At 32.3% G+C, this 10,077-nt stretch overlaps 1 pseudogene; it reads left to right on the top strand.

Moving 5' to 3' along the window:
• The first annotated feature begins 824 nt into the window (after positions 1-824).
• LOC139706501 (UDP-glucuronosyltransferase 2B31-like) overlaps positions 825-10,077 on the top strand; it is a 29,351-nt pseudogene continuing 20,098 nt past the window's right edge.

The raw sequence follows: 10,077 nt of genomic DNA, 5'->3' as shown, positions 1-10,077 counted from the left end.
TAACTTTATTTTATTTATTTATTTTTATGTGGTGCTGAAAATTGAACCCACTGTCTCACACATGTCAGGGAAGTGTTCTACGACTGAGCCACAACTCCTGCCCCAGTTCCTATGTATTGTGTGCTTCTAAGAATATATTAAAAATATAAAAAAAAACAGTAACATTAGATTAGATTAGATTGTTTTACACTACTGTTAAAAAGCATTAACAATAACTCTTAAAAATAGTAAGGTAGACTTCATTCAAGTATCTGCATCACAGAAATCGTATTTTCAGTAGGGGAGTCTTCTGGTTTGAACATAGCTTGTCACCACCCATGTTTGTGTTGAGGTTTGGTTGTACAATATTGAGAGGTGTGATTACTTTGTCAACTTTTTCATCGCTGTGACCAAAATACATAAGAACAACTTAGAGGAGATAAAGTTTATTTGGGGCTTAAGTTTTCAGAGGTCTCAGTCCATTGATGGCTAACTCCATTGCTCTGGGCCTAAGGTGAAGTAGCACATCCTGAGGGAAGTCCCAGCAAAGAAAAGCCACTCAGCTCATGTCAGTATCTGGAAGGAGAGAGGGAGAGAGAGAAAGAAAGAGAGAGGGGCATCACAGGACAGATGAACCCTTCTAGGGCATACAAACTTTTATAACCTTGAGGTACTCTACCTTGTGTTTGTTCTCCTAAGTTCCACATGATCAGCCTGTACAATTGTACTTTGAAGTGCAGGAGTTATACTTTAACTTTGGATTGATTTATCCTGAGACATATAAGCCTGAGAAATTGAAGAAAAGAAGAGCTGATAATGTAAAAGAAGCATTACCTTGTACCAAGATGTCTGTGAAAAGGAACTCAGTCGTTCTGCTGATACAACTGATGTGTTACTTTAGCTCTGGAAGCTGTGGAAAAGTGCTGGTGTGGCCCACAGAATACAGCCATTGGATTAACCTAAAGACAATCCTGGATGAACTTCTCCAGAGAGGTCATGAGGTGACTGTTCTGACATCAACAGCTTCCATTCTTATTAATCCCAACACAACATCCTCTATTAATTTTGAGATTTACCCTGCATCTTCAAGTAAAAAACAAATGGAAGAACGTATCACCAAATGGATCTACGAATGGATTTATGATACTCCAAAAGATGATTTCTGGCAATATTTTTCATTAGTGCAAAAAATTTTCAAGAAATATTCTGATACAATTGAACAACTCTGCAGAAATGTAGTTTTAAACAAGAAACTTATGGTGAAACTACATGAATCAAAATTTGATGTTGTTCTTTCAGATGCTATTGGCCCCTGTGGTGAGCTGCTGGCTGAGCTACTTAAAGTACCATTTGTATACACTCTCCGCTTTACTCCTGGCTATACATATGAAAAGTATAGTGGGGGACTTACATTCCCTCCTTCCTATGTGCCCATTGTTATGTCTGAATTAAGTGATCAAATGACATTCATGGATCGGGTTAAAAACATAATGTATATGCTTTACTTTGATTTTTGGTTCCTAACATTTGATGTGAAGAAATGGAATCAGTTTTACAGTGAAGTTCTAGGTAAGCTGGTTCTTTAATTAGTGCTGTGAAACCTAATTTTCCTGTGACTTTGAAGCTGAGCTTGCGTGAATATATAATCAGAAGAACTTTCTCTTCTGTAACTAAAAGGATGGAATGAAAATATAATATGAACAAGTAGTCTCACCAATATAAAAGGGCCCTTATATTATAGGGCCAGTTAGAAACCAGTGGCAATTACTTATTCAAAATGCTTCAGAAAATAATAACCTCCAAATTGAATCACTGAATATTTCTCTGAGCAATTACGTATCCATTTTAGTATTCTTTTCATCTTTAAGGACAGTCATTATTAATCTCACTAAATGTTTTAATGTTGATAGATATGTACATTAATAACATACACATGTATTTCTAGCACAACCATATATATGTACCATGGAGGAAATTGTTTACTTTTGAATAGAATTGTTTACTATGTAAGAAATTAAAATAATATTTATTTGCATTGCTGTGAAGATTCCTTCACAGTTAAAAGTGTCTCTATCTCAGGCACAGAAAGTTATAAATTATGATAACTTATATTTCATATTCCTTTGATAAAATCAAACTAATCATGTGTTAAGGCCTAAAACCTTGGTGTAGAGTGGAACCACACCTTATAAGTCTATATTTCTTAAACTGCATTTACCATTTAAGACAATATGAACTAAATTAAGCATCAGAACCAATCTCTATTTTAATATTTGTGTAACCTTTCTGGCTGTTACCTTCAAAATTGTATATTTTTTACCAAGTTAATACTATTAATTTCTTAATATGAGGCAAATGCAGTAGAGGTTCACTAGGAATTCAGGCATACTCCCTGAATCATTACAGTTCACTTGAAGAATCAAGGATCAAGGGAATGGTTTGCTCAATTGTAAGAATTAGACTGACTACTCCTAGAAAAGATATCTCTACAGTTATGGGAGCACTGATTGTTAATGGATATCACAAAATTCTAAAAATTTAGGTTACTTTTGCACTTTTAGAGAGAAAATAAAATGTGTGTTTACTTCTATGGAGGCATAGGTTAATAACTTAATTATTTGTGATTGTAAATATACTAATGGAACACTAGAAAGTACCCTCACAACTAGTTTATGTACATATTAACATATGTAAAACATCAAATATAGTATGCAAAATGTGCTCAAAAAAACACATACACACGTGCATTTGAACACCTTGCCTACACAAATCCAACTCATTTCAAGGCAAATATATGAAGCATTCAAGGTACATGTCTCTCATTTTCTTTTCTTCTCTTTTCTCCATTCAGGGAGACCCACTACAATATATGAGACAATGGGGAAAGCTGATTTTTGGCTCATTCGAACCTATTGGGATTTAGAATTTCCCCGTCCACTTTTACCAAATTTTGACTTTGTTGGAGGACTCCACTGTAAACCTGCCAAACCCCTCCCTAAGGTAAATCTTCTCCTGTTTGTTTTGTTCAGTTTGATTAACATTTTTGGTAGAAGTGACTCTGCATTCTTAATTCAGAGTGTTTAACTCAGAGATATGAAAAGCAAGATAAAGAGTTCTTCCAATTATAGACCCAGGCATTTCTATGCCATCACATGTAATGGTATTTCATTATTGTCACAGAAGAAAGTAGGATATCGGGCATCCTTGAGAATAATCAGGAAAATTGAGGCCTTCATTATGTAATACATAATAAAGAATCAATCATTTCTTCTAATAAATACAAAGAATATTTATTAAGTGACTGTCATATACCAGAGATAAGTGCTGGATATAGAGAGTTATAAAGTTGACACAGTTTCTGCATCAACCAGACCTTATATTCCATCTGGGTACAGAGACTGTAACAAGTAATAAATTTGTGTGTGTTTTCATAAGGAAATCATACAATACTAATGAAGCCTCCAGCAAAGATCATTAAAAAAATCCTAAAAGCCTTAATAACTAAGGTGAATTTTAAGAATCCACAGGATAGAAAAAGGGGTTGAGGGAGGGAGGAAGACACAAAAGGAAAAGCATATACAATAGTATGGGAAACTACCAAGAACTTCAAGAGTAGTTCTGCAAGAGAAGGCTCAGCAAAGTGCAGATGATGCTAGAGAGGTAAATGAAAGCCAGATACTTAGTAGTTATTTAAAATATCTGTGAAGTGCATTGGGTAGCCAATGAAAAGAGTTAAGCACAAGAGAAATATGAATAAAGATTCCATTTTGAAAAATTTCAAAATGCAGTCACCAAGCAGGATTTTAGAGGGAAAGGCAATGCATAGGAACCACTCAGAAAGTTGTTGCAAGACTGCAGATAACAAGTGATGTAAACATGGATGAGGTTGCTCTTACATGTGACTATGCTTTTTTATCTATTAATAGTCAAACTTCACATTCTGTTACCTGAAAAAAGTAGATAATACTGATTCACTATGTCCTTGGTACAAACATAGGACCCATAGCAATATTCGCTATTGTAATTATTCCTTTTTTGTTTCTATAAAACTATTTTTCCTTCTGAAAAGCTGAACTTGGTTATCTACTTTTAAAGACCCCAACTATACCCAAAAGGTAGGATTAACTCTTCGAAATAGAAGTATTTGGGTATTTTTACATTTAATTCATTTTAGCATACCCTAAACACTGCTGTGTACATTAATTTGGATTATATTCAAATTGAGAGATAGAAACTCACAATATGGCTGAAACAAACTACCATAGATGTTCTCTTGTAAATGTAGGCCACCCAGGTACAGTATGATAGCTCTATTACCAATAATATTAATTAGGTAATATGTGCCAGGCACAGTGGATACAATTTCATATATAACAGAAACTAGATTTCTGAAAAATCAACACTGTATTTTCAGCCAAAGACCTAGAGAACAGATATTCCATCAATTTGCTTAAAGGTAAATGCATGAGTTTTGGCAATCAAATGAGTAAGTGGAATTGCTGAAATTATATTGTAAGTGTTCAAGCTCTTCACAACCTTTTAGCTTTAAAGTAATTGCTTTTTTCAATGATATGAATGTGTGGCCTTTACTTGTCTTCATTCCAGATTTGAACTCACCTGAGAAGTGAGACCACTACATCTTAGATGATGATAGGGATGTTACATTGAGAGAGCTTTCTGCCATATGCCAATCTTAGAGGACACCTCAGGAAAACTCCCTTGGAAAACTTAGGCCTCAACATCACAATTTCCTGACAGAATGATCATAGAAAATTGCAAACATAATGATGATCTAAGATTTCTTGTCATTTATTTTTTAGTCCAGCCCTTTAGTTTACAATTACAAAATCATTCTGTCAGCAAATAGGACAATATTTCATAGGAGGAAACAGAAGAGTCTTAAACATTTTAATTAAATATCATGCTTAGAAGAAAACATTACTTTCCATACTGTTATGTGATCTCTTAAGAGTTTCTTTTTTTCTACCTTTTTAAGGCACCATCATATTGAGATCTTACTCAAGCCTCATATTCAATAGAATTATTATTTTTTTGTGATAAGTTCCATACAATACAAACAGAAAACCAAAGATAGTGAAAGTTCTGACTAAAAACTGAGACAGAGTTATTGTAAGTTTTAAACCATTAACCTCTGATCTTGAGAGATTTCCCCATTCACAGTAGGAGAGAGTGACCAGGTCAATAAAAGGGAAAGACAGCAGAGAGAGGAGGAGGAGGATGAGAAGGTAGATAGCAGTGTGATCATGATACGGAATAATAGTAGCAGGTGTTATTTAATAGAATAAACAAGGTTAGAATACAAGCCAATATTACAAACACTGTCTTCTTGATCTTTATTATATAAAGTAATGCTACTCCAAATTACTTGCCTTTCCATTAATAAATAGATTCTCAGACAATTTCTGTATTGTTTAAATACAGAAATTTGTCAAAATGTCAAAGATCCAAATGTATCATTACTCTTAACAATGCAAATAGCCTTGGGTTTCACAGTACACCAATTGTAATTATACAAACAAAAATCAAATGAATGTAATCTGTGTTCATGGCAGTTACTTATAGAATACATATTGGAAAAATGTCTTACATTAATTAATTAACAAATTAAGTGATGTCATACATTAAGTAATGATCTTAAAAGTTATTCTGGTACATACGACATCATCACAATCAATTTATTTACTTGTATATTTATTTTTGTCTCTCTTTTGGTACTATGGATTCAACTCCTGTGCACTCAACTACTGAGACATGTTCCCAGCCCTATTTTAGATTTTATTGAGAGACAGGGTCTCACTGAGTTGAATAATGTTTTGCCATTGCTGAGGCTGGCTTTGAACTTGAGATCCTCCTATCTTAATCTCCTTAGCTGCTGGGATTACAGGCATGTACCATCTTGCCCAGTACAATTACTTTACAAATAAATGCTTAACTACATTAAGTCATAACACAAGTTTAGTTGGAGATTAAAATGCAAAATACTGATTATAATAATATCATTCTTTGTAAGAAGAAAATAATTTTATATATACAAAAGAATTTTAATCTTCCATTGACATTATATATGTGCATGTATCTATTCATGTACTTACATGAACAGAAAAAAAAACACAATGAAAAAAATTCAAATTTTGAACAAACAGTATCTCTAAATGAACCAAAGATCATTTTGGCAAATGTTCTTAAACATTGCATACTTTTTTCATGCTCTTCCAAATTTTCATATGATTAAATTATTTTTCCTTTAAAAATAATGTTGCAGAAAGAAAGACTGGGACCTGTCGATGTCAGAGATTAATTGGTTTAACAAAAGGGTATATTTATAAGACAGTAGTAGTAAGAAATCTTTTACAATACAAAATTAAGAACATTTTGAGCAGGGAGAAAATATATTGAATATATTGTTGTACACATTGCTCTAGGTTACTGGAATCACAAAATAGTCACAAGTTCCAAGGAGTAGTGTAATGTCCAATATATGTGAATGAGCTACTCAACAAGTTGACCTGTTCTATAAAAGGGCCAGAAGAAGTCCCACTGTGGTGCAAGAGCTCCCATGGTTCATAATGAGGTGAAAAATAAGGGTTCTTTACAGCCACTGATACACAGTTCATTCTCATAGGACTTTATTATCATTAAAAAATTTCAGGGAAAAAGATGAGACATATAAATAACCCAAAGATATGATTACTCAAGTATATGTATCATTCCAATGCAGTGAAAATGCTGATTATGGATCAGTATAGTTCTGGACATGTACAGGACTGTTAGGATCATTAGAATTATGTAAAAGAAAATCCAAACCATAATATTAATCTACTGAATGCTAGTGTTTGTTCATCTCCAGTTTTTATGAGCTATTAAAGAGGAAAACTTGGGAAACTCTCACAAATTATAAAGTAAGGAATGAAATACTATAGAGATAGGAAACATAAAAATGTACAAAAATCCTATGCACAGGTAACTTTACTCTGGGCTCACAAGGACCGAAATAAGTACTATTAATTCCAAACTAAAAAAATCATCCAGATTAAAATCCTGGAATAAAATCAAGTGAATTACTATAACAATAAGAATTATAACCAAGTGCTAGCTATAGCATTTATCACAAAAAATTAACATTAGTAATGAATAAAATTATAAATTAAGAGTCTACATATAATAATTTCTAACATCATCTCTTGAATTACTATTTAATGGCTCCATGTCATTTCTTACATACACACACACTTATTTCTACAAGTAAGCCAATGGAGCCTTCTATGTCATTACACAATCTCTTTCCAAAAAAAAGTGAGTGACTGGGTCAATTTAAAAATATCCATAACTTCCAAATTCTAATAATACATGCTTTTCCCTTCTTAGTATACATACCAATTATTTCTCTGCTTTTCCTACATTTTTATTGGTTCACTTGAGTGTACATAATGATGAGATCTGATGTTACATAATCATACATGTACACAATATAAGAGAATAGTTTGGCCAATAAAACTTCCCAGGAATTTCCCTTCCCTTCCCACCCCCCTCCCATTGGTCTCTTTCTCCACTGACCTCCCTTTGATTTCCATGAGATCAACCCTCATTTTTTTTCCATTTTTCCTCTCTAGCTTGCAAATATGAGAGAAAATATACAACCCATGACTTTCTGAGTTTCACTTATTTCATGTAAAAGACTCTAATTCCATTCATATTTTTTTTTGTAAAATGACATAATTTTATTTGTTATTTTGGCTGAATAAAACTCCATTGTGTATATATACCACATTTTCTTTATTCAGTCATCCATTGGCAGACACCTAGACTGGTTCCATAGTTTGTGTATTATGAGTTGTACTGCTATAAAATGGGTATGCATGTATCACTGTTATAAGATGACTTTAATTCTTTAGGGTAAATACTGAGAAATGGTATACTGGGTGATATGATATTTACATGCTTACTCTTTGAAAACTATCCATACTGATTTCCCTAGTGGTTGTACTCATTTACAATTCCTCCAATAATGTAAAATTTTTTTCTGCATATCCCCTCCAGCATTTATTTTTCTTTTTATTCTCAATGACTTCTATTTTGACTAGTGAAAGATAAAATCTCAGTGTAGTTTTCATTTCCCTTGTTTGTAATGATGTTGATCATTTTTTGTTTCCATATTTTTGTTGCCTATTTATATTTATTCTTCTGAGAAGCATCTTTTTAGTTCATTTTCTCTTTGATTATTTGGGTTGTTTGAATTTTTTTGGTGTAAAGTTTTGGGAATTCTTTATATATTCTAAATATTAATCATTTGTCACAAGGTGTAATCAAAGATTTTCTTCCATTTCATAAGTTATATCTTCACAATTCTAATTGTTTCCTTTGCTGTTCAGAAGCTTTTTAATTTGATGCCTTCCAATTTATCTACTGTTGGAATTATTTCCTGACCTTTAGGTGTTCTATTTGAGAAAGCCATTGCCTGTGCCTATATGCTGGAGTGTTGACCCTATATTTTCTCCTAGGAGTTGTATAATATTGGTTCTAATTTCTAGGTTTTTGATCCATTTTGAGTTGATTTTTGTGTAGGGTAAGAGAAAAGAGTATAGTTTCATTTTTCTGCAATATTCCCAGCATCATTTATTTAAAAGGCAATCTTTTCTCCAAGTATATTTTTTGGCATGTGTGTGGTTTTCTCTGTGTTTTCTATTCTATATTACTGATCAATATGTCTTATTCATGTCAGTACCACATAATTTTTGTTACTGTAGCTCTGTAGTATAATTTGACATCAGACATTGTGATGCCTCCAGCATTGCTTTTAGGGTTATAATTGCTTTGACTATTATGGGTCTTTTTTTCTTCCAGATGAACATTAGGATTATCTTTCCTAATTCTGTGAAGAAGGTCATTGATATTTCATGAGGATTACATATATATATATTATGTATATTGCTTTGTATAGTTGGTGATTTTAATAATATTAATTCTACCTATCCATGAACATGGGAGGTCTTTTCATCTTATTTTATGTCTTCTATAATTTCAATCTTCAATTTTAGAGGTTTTTAACTCTTTTGTTAGTTTTATTCCTAGGTATTTGTTGTTGTTGTTGTTGTTGTTGTTATTTTGTTTTGAGGCTATTGTGAATGAAATAATGCTCTTGATTTTTTTTCTCTGCAGACTCATTGTTGGTATATAAGAAAGCTATTGATTTTTATATGTTGATTTTGTACTCAGCTACTTTGTCAAATTCATTTATTAGCAATATCAGTCTTTTGTTGGAGTCATTTGGCTCTTCTAGATATAGGATCATATCATCTACCAACTAATAATTTGACTTCTTTCTTTCCTGTTTTCTCTCTCTTATTCGTTTATCTTTCCTTGTTGCTATTTTACTGGTTTTGGAATTGATTTGTTCTTCTTTTTCAAGGGCCATGAAATGAAAAAATAGGTTTTATGTGGAATCTTCATGATTTTATTATACAGGAACTCATAGCTATAAACTTTTCTTTTAGAAATTCCTTCATTCTGTGCCAGAGGTTGTATTACTATTCTCAGTTGAGTTTAAGAATTTTTAAATTTCTCCCTTAATTTCTTCTATAATCCATTTTTATACAATAGAGATTGTTCAATCACCATATGTTCATATAGATTTTGTATGTTTCTGTCATGTTGATTTTTAATTTCATCCAATTATGATCTGGTACAATATAATAAGTAATACCACTTGTTTTGTATTTGATGAGAGTTGCTTTGTTGCCTTAAATATTGTCTGTTTTGGAGAAGATTTTCTTGAGCTGCTGAGAATAAAGTATATTCAGATGCTGTTGAATGAAATGTTCTATAGATATCCATAAGTTCATTTGACTGATAATATTTTTCAGGTCCAAAGATTTCTAATTATTCTATGTCTGGATGACCTATCAAAAGATGAGACAATTGTGTTGAAATTACCAAGAATCATTTTATTCAGATCTAACTGAGGCTTCCATTGGACTAGTGTCTCTTATGTAATTAGTTGGATCCATGTTTATGACTTAAATATTTATAATTGTTATATCTTCTTGTTGGATTATTTATTTTACCAGTATGAAGAGACCA

Source organism: Marmota flaviventris, chromosome 7 (assembly GCF_047511675.1).
Source record: "Marmota flaviventris isolate mMarFla1 chromosome 7, mMarFla1.hap1, whole genome shotgun sequence".
NCBI lineage: Eukaryota > Metazoa > Chordata > Mammalia > Rodentia > Sciuridae > Marmota > Marmota flaviventris.
This window is presented reverse-complemented; position numbering and strand designations above follow the sequence as displayed.